This window comes from Misgurnus anguillicaudatus, chromosome 7 (genome assembly GCF_027580225.2).
Source record: "Misgurnus anguillicaudatus chromosome 7, ASM2758022v2, whole genome shotgun sequence".
Classification (NCBI taxonomy): domain Eukaryota; kingdom Metazoa; phylum Chordata; class Actinopteri; order Cypriniformes; family Cobitidae; genus Misgurnus; species Misgurnus anguillicaudatus.
In genome coordinates, this window is record NC_073343.2 from 15363759 (window position 1) to 15375520 (window position 11762).

Genomic DNA, 11762 nt, shown 5'->3' on the forward strand with positions numbered 1-11762 from the left:
TTCCTGTAAACTTCTGTATTGGTGTTGATTTATTTTTACTGTGAGCTGTTTATATTTCACACAATAGAAACGAATTTGTATTACCACTAGATTTATTCATCCCAACATTTACTTAGTAACCTTTTCCAGTAACGAACAGTTCACCTTCGTTGATTCTCCTTATAAACATCTTTATTGGTATTTAAATTGCATCTATTTAATCCGCGATAAAATACGCGAATGTGATCTCTGCCTATGCTGATGTTTGTAGTTGACTGGACTGCGAGATTGGTGAAGTGTCTGACTTAAAAGCTCTTTTTTCACTCCTCCCCTTACTGCAGCCGTCTGCTCTCGTCTGAATTTCAGGCAAGGCAAGCTGCATCTCAAACAAGCCTCTTAGTTTAATTTCGACTCGCTCTCGCGGTACTTTGACGTCATCTCTATGTCAGTTCTTGCAGCGCAACATGAGTCTAAACACACAGAAGTTACACAGAGATCGTTGTAGTCTTTATATAATTGGCTACATGCTTTGTCTATCAATATTTTCCATGAAGTTATTGGCTGATGGAGGAACGAGCGAGCGATTGGTAACATCTATAAAGGACGTCACGTTTTCGACGGCGCTGTTTGGATGATCTATGATACTACCTCCCTCCCTATTTTAAATACAAACTTTGAAGGCGGGTTCATGTGTTTAACGGAGTGTAATCTCATATACCCTTACATGTTACGTTGTAAATAGTCTTCAGATTGTATATTATATTGTATTAGCAGACATTCATGCGAAATCTGATGTAAACAATCTATATTTCACCGATTATACGCATTTGTGGACAAAAATGGTCATTGGATAATCTGAAACAGACTGGATTCGACTTGTGATCCCCACAAAGGTAAAAAGAGTCATGTTTATTTTTGCATGTTGTTATTTGGTCATAAAATACTACATATCATGCTAGAACATCTGTATCTCAAAACGGCTTCACAGGGGGTATGGCTTAGCTAAATGAGATGTAAATGAGCCCTATTGTCTCCCTCAGTTGGAAAGAAGAGTGCCTTTCGTCTCGATTTTCTCGGTTTGAGTATTTCTGAGTTCATATATTCAAATGGCCACAACTTCTCCAAATCTTATCAGATTTCCACGTGTTACACATCATTGGAAAGCTTAGATTCTGAAAGTGCAGTTTCTGTGAAAAACTCAAAATGCCCCAGATCCAACTTGTGTCCCTACTTTCCGTGACTGGTCACAAATATGTGCAAAATGCATGAAGAGCACGGAAACAAAACACAAGCCAAATAGATAAATCAGATAACCCAGAGGGATTTATAAATAAATAAAGAAATTATTAAAAGAACGAAAGAATTGCCAGAATTGCCAGCTTTGTCTTTTAAATGTAGAAACAAAGAGGCAATGGTTTATTAACATAGGAACCTCTTATGGACATGTAGCCCGGTCACAGGGGTTGTTGGATAACTGATTTTAAAAATATTTATTAAAAGCTGCTACTTTACATATTATTTGCAGCATTATAATAATATGCTGTATATTAATATTTTGGTTGAAAGCTGTTATATGTGAAATCAGATAATGTGTGCACCCATATACGGACAAAATTGAATTTATTTAGAGGGTATTCACGTTCAAATTGGCTGAAGGATTTAGGAATTACAGCTGTTAAATATGTAGCTCCCCCTTTTTAAAGGGGCCAAAAGTAATGGAAAAGCTGTTACATGGACATTTATTCTCTATTTTTTAAATGATTTCCTCATAAATGAAGCATGTTAAATGTCTGGAGTTGATTGAAGTGTGGAATTTGCATTTGGAAGTGTGGCTGTGAACCCACATCATGTGGTTCAGGGAGATCTCCATACAAGTGATACAGACCATATTTAGGTTTCAAAAACCCCACTAATCTTTTAGAGAGATAGCAGGAACATGAAGAGTGGTCAGATCAACAATTTGGTACATTCTGACTAAAGAAAAACACCCTGGTGTCAGAGCTTGTCTGACTTTTTTTTGGAGTCATAAGAGACATCTTTACCTCCTGTAGAGTGTTCTTCATTTGTCTGGACATTGTGAAGGGGGTTTCCTTAATCATGGAGAGGATACTGTGATCATCCACCACTGTTATCCTATATAGACATACAGGATTTTTATGTTGCTGAGCTAACCAGTGTGTTGTTTTTTAGTCACACTGTAAAAAAATCCAATGAATAAAATGTTGGACAGGCAAAAATGTATAAGTTAAACCAATTTTCTTGTTTGGGCTTAGTTGAGAAGAAACATTATTTTAAGTCTACATAAATCTGTGTTTAAAACATTAAATTAATGGTTATTTTCAAATCCAGTCAACATTCAGAATGGCTGTGTTGACTGAACTAATTAAGACAAATCTGGTAAATATGTGGACTTATGACAGCTGTTTCCTGACAACAAAATGCTCATAATATTACTGTTTTGTGGTCACAAAATGTAATTGTAAGAGTTGTTCAGGCATGAATGTACGTGCTTAAAATTTAAATATGCGGTCGGTCAGTAAAGATGGCGTCTGTTTAAATATGTGCTCTGACACTTTTGGACGGAGATGAGCTCCAGAGAATCACCGGCACTTAAGCGCTCACAAGCCGCCCAGCGCAGCCTCGCCTCGGCAAGCCCATCAGAAATCGACTGCTGTCTCTGATATCTCTGTGGCGTTTAAACTAAATGTGATTTAATTCATTTTAATTTCTTATACTTAATAATGAAAGGGCTATGTTTTTAATTATATTTTAGGATTGCACTTAATTGATATCCCTGTTGACTTTTGAGTGATGTTTCATATATCTTTCACATTTGTTATAACCGTACTGCATCCTGCCTGCAAATTTGAACTTCAGAGCTGAAGGAGCAGGTGGAGAAATAGTCCCAATATCATAACTATCTTAAATAAAACTTCTAATAGTTTTATAATTGGGACATTTTTACAAACAAACCTTATAAAATACAATTCTGGCGTGCATTTTGAGACAAAACAATAGCACTCATATGTTAGGAGATGTCAGTATTTTAGTCAGTGATAACTTAAAGGATAATTCCCGTATTTAACACTTTGAGTCTCATTTCTGGTTTGTTTCGGATGAACTACAGTGATGGACACTGAAATTTTGACAATGGGTCATGTCTTGACTTTTTGACTCGTTTAAAAGCGTCTCTTGACTGCTTCAGAATGGAAGTGAAGGGCCATGCACAAACATGTCATTAAAACAACACTTTATGTTCATTTTCAAAACTGTGCTACTCACCGAGTGGTTTGTGGTGTTCGTTGATGATTAAAAACAAGTAGTGTAGCGAAATACAGTGTCTGTCGTGTTTTATTTGGCATTTTGAAAAATTCCATTGACTTCTCTTGGAAGACTCATTGCTCAGTGTCTGTCGTGTTTTATTTGGCATTTTGAAAAATTCCATTGACTTCTCTTGGAAGACTCATTGCTCGCTGATATATCACTCCGCTGCTGGAAACGGAAAAGGGGTCTGTTTACATGTGGTTGTAGTTTTTTCGCTCGGTTTCTCTCAGAAGGCTAGTGTGACCAGAGCAACTCGTCGCTGCCCGATGAAACTCACGTCTGTCCAAAACGGTTACTTTTCAGAAAGTGAAAAAAACAGCGTATATCAAAAGCAGTTGAATGTAGCGTTGTCATACTTGGTACGGCATATTAACATGTAACCATATTCTTGCCAGTGTAATGATATAATCCACATTTGACCAAAATTGAGTTTAAATGGACATGCGTGCATATTTTACAGTAACTTTGATCGATACGCGTTCTTCCGATCATTAATTAGAATGGCCAAGTCGCGTTTCGTATTGACAGATGAATACGCTCAGTTCATTAAATAGCCTACGTCTTAGTTAAATACGCTTAGCCTACTTTATTTAATATTAATTTACATTTATTAAATGTCTCTTGCAAACTATGAAGGGACAATGAATCAATACACTGACATGGTAATGCTACACAACAGGGGCGTCAGTTTGTGTTGAAAAGTGGTGGGGACAAAAGATCAGATGAAAAAAACATAACAGCAGGACGAGAAAAACATTGAATAACGGCGCATCAAAAATGGGCATAGCATAGGCCATTCAACAACACGAAAAATACTCAGCATAAAACCCTCAACAATGTCGACTGCACATGTAACAGTCCCTGCAACACCAGCTTAACTGAACAGTCCAAAGCACCATACTGTAGAAAACAGCAGCGTGTTTAGTCAATGATTACAATGAATTTCATTACAACATATGTGACACTAGACCACAAAACCAGTCTTAAGCATCGCTTGATTTTTCAGAACATTTTAACCAAATGCTTTCAAAAAGTGGTGGGGACATCCCCAGCATAAATAACACCAATGCTAGACAGATACTTTGTTTGCACAGTCTTACCGTAATTAAGTCACTCCTAGATGTTAGTCTGGCGTCCGGAGGAAACGTTTACTTCGATGAAGGAAAGTCATTGTCATGTTTATTCGGCTATATCCAGTGCTGAGCTTCGATGAAACTTTACGAGACCGGCGAGACGCTTCACAGGCGGAAGATATGCGGCGTGATTGACAGCTTTGACACCAAATGTGTATACGTGAAGTTTTCATTGGCCATTTAGGTATGTGACGCATACTGTATATGGAAATGAACCTGGACATTTAATCTGTCGAAAAATCTCAAAATCGGCAAAATGAACATACGTGATTTTCATCGGACAGCGACGAACTGTGCCCTCGGAGTAGCGAAATAAACATCTAATTTTTCAAAACTCAAAAATCCTTACATTGAATTATTAAAGGTGAATTCTGGATGACCCTTTGATTTTGAGTTTGACGGTCGAGGATATCGTTTCGAACCTGAATATACAGAAGAGGAGCTACGTGTAAGGGAGATGGAGGCACTTCTGGGTACCAAAGATAAACTGGAAGAATCTTAAGAAGAATCGCCCCACACCCGAAGAACCGAATGGACAATTGTCAGAAAGTTAAGCTATATTGATATATTGCATTTTCTAGTCGCTGATGCAGTCTATGCTCTGTTATGTAATCCTCAGGCAATAACGACTTGTGGCTTATCGTGTAATTCTGGAGTGGGCCCTCAAAGGCCAACCACTTGGACGAGGAAGTAATTGCATTGCCCAGCTGTGTTGTGTGGGCTGTCATGGATGCATTCCCATCCCCCACTGGACAGTATGCGGGGTTCAAACCAAGCAAGATAGAGGACCTATTCTGACTTATTCCAACTTACCATTGCATTCAGCTTCTGTTAAAAATGTTAAAATGAAATGCTATTTAACTTGTTTTTGCATTTATTTACAAAGTACAAACCAGTCTGTTACACAAACATTTTCATATAGTATGTGTAAAAGTAACACATGTATGAATTTAATAAAAATTTCATTTATATATCATTTTCTAACATTTATATAAAAATATATAAACGCATATGTTTCTTTAAGGAATACTTCACTTTAAAATGACAATTCTGTCATCATTTACTCACCCTCAAGTTGTTTCAAACCTGTATGAATTTCTTTCTTCTGCTGCACAGAAAGATTAATATTTTGACGAATCTCAGTAACCCAACAGTTAACTGGAGCCATTGACTTCCATAGTAGGAAAAACATTTATATTAAAGTCAATGGTTCCAGTTAACTGTTTGGTTACTGACAATCATCAAAATATTTATCTTTCTGTGCAGCAGAAGAAAGAAACCCACACAGGTCCGAAACAAATAAAGGGGGAGCAAAAGACAAAATTCTCATTACAAAGTGAAGTATCCCTTTAAATACATACATGCATGTAAGTATTTATATTGTATACATACTAATTACACAGAGGACACACACCAACTTTAATCGTTCGTCCAACACTAAGTGAGATTATGAGGCCCTTAGTTTCTCAAGCATCAGTGTGGCGAGAGAATCTGGATTTATGTTTTCTGAAGAGATCTTCTTTGGGGGGGGGGGTCTCTCCTCAGTGGCAATGTTAGGAGGATGCTGGACAAGTGGCATATTTTCAAGTGCTTTTTCCTCCTTTCTCTCCAACACGCGTTCCACGAGGTGTTTCGTGAAGTACTGACTTGTAGGCTCATAGATCTTCTTGACTATCCATTCCTTGCTTTGTTTTGGGAATGTCATACTGTATCTTGGAAGTCCTAGACAGAGATAATCACTTCTTAGTCAACTTGTTACACAAACACAATTAGGGTCTTAAATCTCAATACCTTCATTGTATTTGTTGTCCAGGATGGCTAGTTGTGTTCGAGCTACCATGGTGTCGTATCCAAAGGGCAGTCATTTAGGCAGATACTTTAGAATAACACTGTGCTACACCTCCAAAGCACCTGTAAATTAGACATTGACTACACAGAATGAAAAGTTGCATACTTGTTTCATAAAGCTACATACCTGTATGGTTGAAGTGAGTCAACTGCTCAAAGTCATTCAGAAGTCTTTTATCTTCTACAACAGTCCGTAAAGCCTTGAACACTTCACTCTGGGTGTAGCCATCGCTTTGTCCTTTGCTTGTCTGGGTGTAAAGCAGGGGAAAACATGCCCACTTTCTACTATCTTGCTCCCATGTGTGCTCCCAACAGATGCGGTGAAGGACTGAGGTCCACCGTCGCTTCAGTTTCTACAGAATATATTTGTAACAAGACTATTTGTAACAAGACTATTTGTTCATCTGCTGACTGTATTTCAGTGCCACTTGGTTATCTTTATACATTTGTTATACGTTTGGGTTATTACCTCAGCACTCCCACCACAAGAGGAGCACGAGAACCAAAAGTGATTGAGGATTGACCGAAGCCAGCCAGCAGTTCCCGATTTTCCTTTTTGTTGGCGAGTGCTAGTAGTTTTTTCTTTATGCCTGTGTATAATATTAATGAAAAACATAAAATTAACAAATGAAATGTGGGTGTGCCAAATGTGTATTGAGACATGGCGGGTCTTTATTTATTTGAAAAATAGAGAGAGAGAGAGAATTGCTAGGCTCTTTTTATTTTGGTTATGTGTATGTATATTGGTGTGTATTACGTAATATACACATACATACACACATAACCAAAATAAAAAGAGCGTAGCAATACTCCAATGAAAAATAACAATATCCATTGCTACAAATAATATTAAAAAATAAAAAAATGTGCTATTCCCATTACATTTTCAACAACAACAAAAAATGTCTGAAAGGAAAGGAGCAAGATGATGCCGAAGCTTGTATGTTTCGTCTCTTGATGATAGTAATTGAGTAACTCACAATTTAAACTTTTTTGATAAAACTATTAATTCAATTAAATTTTCTTTATATAGCGCTTTTCACAATAGTTAATTGTTTCAAAGCAGCTTTACATAGAAGCAGTGAAAAGCACAGAAAAACGACAGATAGCACAACATAATACATGATAGCATAAGCAGTCAAATTTGCTGCGGCTATGACTCGACATTATAAGCGAGCGTATAACTAATGTAACGTCTAGAAGAGGAAGCTAAGTTAAGCCCAAGAAGGCTGCCTCCCCGGAGTAAAAAAACCTAAGGAGAAAAAAAACCCCGGGCTTTTAAGCCGAGGAAATAAAAAAAAAGTCCTAGGAGGGAAAAACCCTTGGGAGATATATATGTATATACACACATATAAACGGATAAGGAGATTAAGCGGGTTCTGCCGGTGATCGTTGGTCAGGCATCAGCTGGGCATCACGTTGAAGGATGGCCAGTAGATCAGAGGTGTGCCGACTTTCACATTTACCGGAACTGGGTCTGTTTGTCTCATTGTCCTCGGGGTCGAGGACGAGACAGGGAGAGAAAAACTAAATCATATTAGCTTAGGGGCCGTTCACATGTAATGCAAGTGTCACACAGTGATGTGGTTTAATCAGCTTAGTTCCAGACAGACTAACTATTGCGGCATAATCATATTATCCACAGTTGAGGATTTTGCAAATTGGGGGCCCAATGCGAAGGTAATTAAAAAAGACTAACCAAGGGTAACTAAGGGTCATCTTCTGATCTTTGAGAAAATGAAACCTGTCGACCCGTTTGACTAAGGCCTGTAGCCCCACTGTCGTCGTTAATGCAGGTTCAGTGGCAAACGGGTCTATATTGCATACTTTTACAAGACCACGAGAAAACGGCAACATCCCAACCTGACCATACGTGTCAACCCGTTTGACTAAGGCTGGAGGCCCCACTGTCATCATTAATTCAGGTTCAGTGGCAAATGGGTTTGTATGGCATACTATTCACAAGGCACACGAAAGTTCCAAAATCGCAACCCGACCACACGTGCCAACCCGTTTGACTAAGGCCAGAGGCCCCACTGTCGTCGTTAATGCAGGTTCAGTTGCAAACGGTGGCAAACTATTTAATGCAATTCATTTTGAAGTGTTCATGCAGATAAGGTTTTTATTTATTTATTTATTTGGTTGGTCTGTGTTATGGTCTTTGTTATTTATTTCTCTTTCTGTATCATTTTCTCCCGGCCTCTCTTGCTACACCACCTCCTCACTTTGAGGATCACATGCTTTGATAAAATATTAAACTAAACAAGACAAGACATTTAATATGCAGTAAATGGTTTAAAATGTAAAAAGAATATAAAAAGTTTACAATAAAACATATAATGAAAACAGAATTACACACCAACAGCTATCTAGAAAAATATCTCTACTGACATTTAAAGATGCTGTTTTTCCTGATCCCATTTTTCAAACTATATTTAGTGTGTAATGTTGCTGTTAGATCATAAATAACACACCTGCAAAATTATTAAGGTCAAAGTTCACTGCCAAGCGATTTATTTTCTTTAAAGACACACTATGCAGTTATTTTACCTTAATATAACAGCTTGAAAGTCATTTCGATGTTAAACGAAGTCATAGTATGGCGAATCATCCTCCTGTCGAAGCTCGGGGAGGACGCCGCTAGCAAAACCACCAATGCAAGCTTGAGAGAACCGCCCCTGACAAATCTCGCGAGAATCACGACTTGCTTTACGGCAACGACGTCACACATGTTAGGCTTGTTCGACTTCGTGCAGCGCCGCAAGAACCGGCAGTCGGATGACGCAAAAGCACCGCGAGAATGATCCGAGACGGCACTTTGACGTCATCCGGCTGTCGGTTCCTGCAGCGCTGCATGAAGTCAAACAAGCCTATAACAACAACTGCACGCGCGCATTTGAGACGTGATGCTCGATGAGGGAAACAGCTAAGAAAACCCGTTCGGAAGAGAGTAGAAGCGAAAAAGAGAATCTGACCGAGTTAGGAACCGGACAAGAGTCCCACTCGGTCAGGTTTTTACTCGTTGGCGTGAGCTAATAGACAGCACTGAATGCAAAAGGGCTGCTGATCTGGCGATCTTGTTGATGGACAAGTAAATCTCTTATTTGTAAATTTGTTTGCGGTCTATGTTGTATGTGGTTGCGCTTGCTTGTAGTGTGTATTTTTTTACTATGCTGTTCATTCATCCAGTGTTGATAATTAGACCAGTAAAATAACTTCAACATGGGTCTAGCTAGCTTACGATCATAAGAGCATTTAGCAGACTTGCTAACAAACACTCGTTTCTCTTACATGTTTTTTTTTGCCATCTAAACTCAAGTGTTGTGTTGTGATGTGTACGTAGTCATTTGTCTAATTTAGATTTCTTATGGCCAACGAATAACGGCCAATGTTATGAAATAATGAAACGTATACAATTAACTTTGTCAATGCATTTTGTAATGTTTACAATTAAAAAACAAATGAAATTATACAGTAGACCAGTGCTGGGCAAGCTACTTGGAAAATGTAGTGAGCTAAGCTACCAGTTACTTCACATTAAATGAAGCTTCACTACACTGAAGCTACCCCCCTGGGAAATGTAGCAAGCTAAGCTACATCAATAGTAGCTTGCTACATCCAAGCTACTTTTTTATTTTTAACCAGTTTTATTATGTAATTATTTATTCAGTTTAAATTTATCATTTTGGTAATTATAGGCAATACACGCATAATGTAGGCCTAGGTACTTCACATTTTGGGGCTGTTTGCTGGACTTATCCTACTCCCAGAATAAAATGCATGTTTGAGCTGCCTTTATTTAAAAACACCTGGCCCTGACATATCTTAACACAAGGGTCTCCAACGTGGGCCCGCAGGCAGCAGGTAGCCTGCACAGAGTCTGTGAGGTGCCCGCCAAAGCACATTCTATTAATAATTTCAATTGTAATATATTTATTACATGTTTTTATATTAGCTTGGCTTGATGACATAACCCAATCAGAGGTAGAGCACGAGTCTTCACAGAATGCGAGTGGTAATGTCTTGTGTGAATGAAAGCTGCACAACTCGAAAATACGGAACAAACGACATCCTGTGTCAATTCAAATGACGCGCTTATTCTCAAATTCAGGACGACTTCAGAAATGTTTGGAAAATTGTAGCTTGTGTGGAAGCTACCTCACTACTTGGTCAAAAAAAGAGCTTAGCTACTGAAAAGCTATTTGGTTTAGAAAGCAGCTAAGCTACCACCAAGCTACTGAAAAATGTAGTTAAACTACTAGCTTCGCTACTTGTAGTGAAGCTACTGCCCAGCACTGCAGTAGACATAACGTTAGACTATAGACTGTTTACTTGTGATTAAGCTGCAATCTTGTAAAAACGTAATAAGCCAGCAAACGCTGTAGGCTACTTTATTATTATATGCCTACTCTACACTTGGCATAAACTTCTTATTATCCTATTACCATCATCTGTAGTTTAGTAGACATGCAGTAGCCTAATATTTGTATGAAATTGTGAAACATTACCTGGTCATTATCTTCGGAGTCCATCTCTGCATATTCACGCCCAACACTATCCTTACAGGTACGTACAGAGTGGGGGTGCGAAATTACGACAGTTGCAAGTTTTCCCCAGTGACCCTAGGGGTCGCTGTTTGACAAAAACGTCAAACTGCATGGAATGCCTTTAACAGAATTCACTTTTCAAGGATTACAGAGAATGGGCGGTTTGGACTACAGTCATCTACTTCCGGGAGTATATCATCGGGATTTATAAAAAATAAACTTGCCGTAAATAAGTGCGCACCGTACGGATGCTCTCCACTGTGCGTACGCACTCTTTTTGAGCGGAGTGAAAGAACACAAACTCTGTTCTTGTTTTTATACACATTTAGTTTTAATATTCCTGTTTCATTCATGAAGATCAGCACTTAAACTGCATCTAGGAGTCGCATCTGCCTATGCGTAGGAAATATTTAACAGATGAAAAGTATTTAAAAGACGAAGCCTCTGCGGTGAATGGAGTCCCACACACATCTGTCATGAGGGCGTCTGCGTGTTTGAAACGCAAAAGAACTATATTAAGTATTTTCTTCACTCATCAAACACTAAAGGCTAATGTTTCATGTATTTGAGGAATGATAAGAAGTTTGTTAGTCTTTATCGTCTAATCATAGACAAAACTGTAAAAAAGTAATAGTTTTAATTTTATTAGGCCAATTGACAGAAATAAACCCGAGTGCCTATACAATAAACTTTATAACCTGTAAGATGATGAAAAATAATGTGATGTACTAGGACATTTAATAACGTAGCCCATTTAAAGTTTAGCCTTATATAAAGAGACGTTCTTACAATGCGGGTTTATATAAGAAAAACACTAACACACAAGTTATTTAAACTCATTGGTTTTTATATTCCGGTTTCATCTGCTTACCTGTAAATATGCTTTTTTAGGTTTGTACTGAACTTTTCGTTTGTAGCTACTGAACTTTAG

At 38.1% G+C, this 11762-nt stretch overlaps 1 long non-coding RNA gene across 1 annotated transcript; it reads right to left on the reverse strand.

The window, feature by feature from the left end:
- Positions 1-5814: 5814 nt before the first annotated feature.
- On the reverse strand, positions 5815-11537 carry LOC141365279 (uncharacterized). Its single transcript, XR_012370516.1, has 5 exons — positions 7634-11537; positions 6754-6874; positions 6412-6637; positions 6228-6347; positions 5815-6158 (listed from the first exon to the last, which is right to left on the reverse strand). It is a non-coding gene; the product is annotated as an uncharacterized lncRNA (long non-coding RNA).
- Positions 11538-11762: the final 225 nt, after the last annotated feature.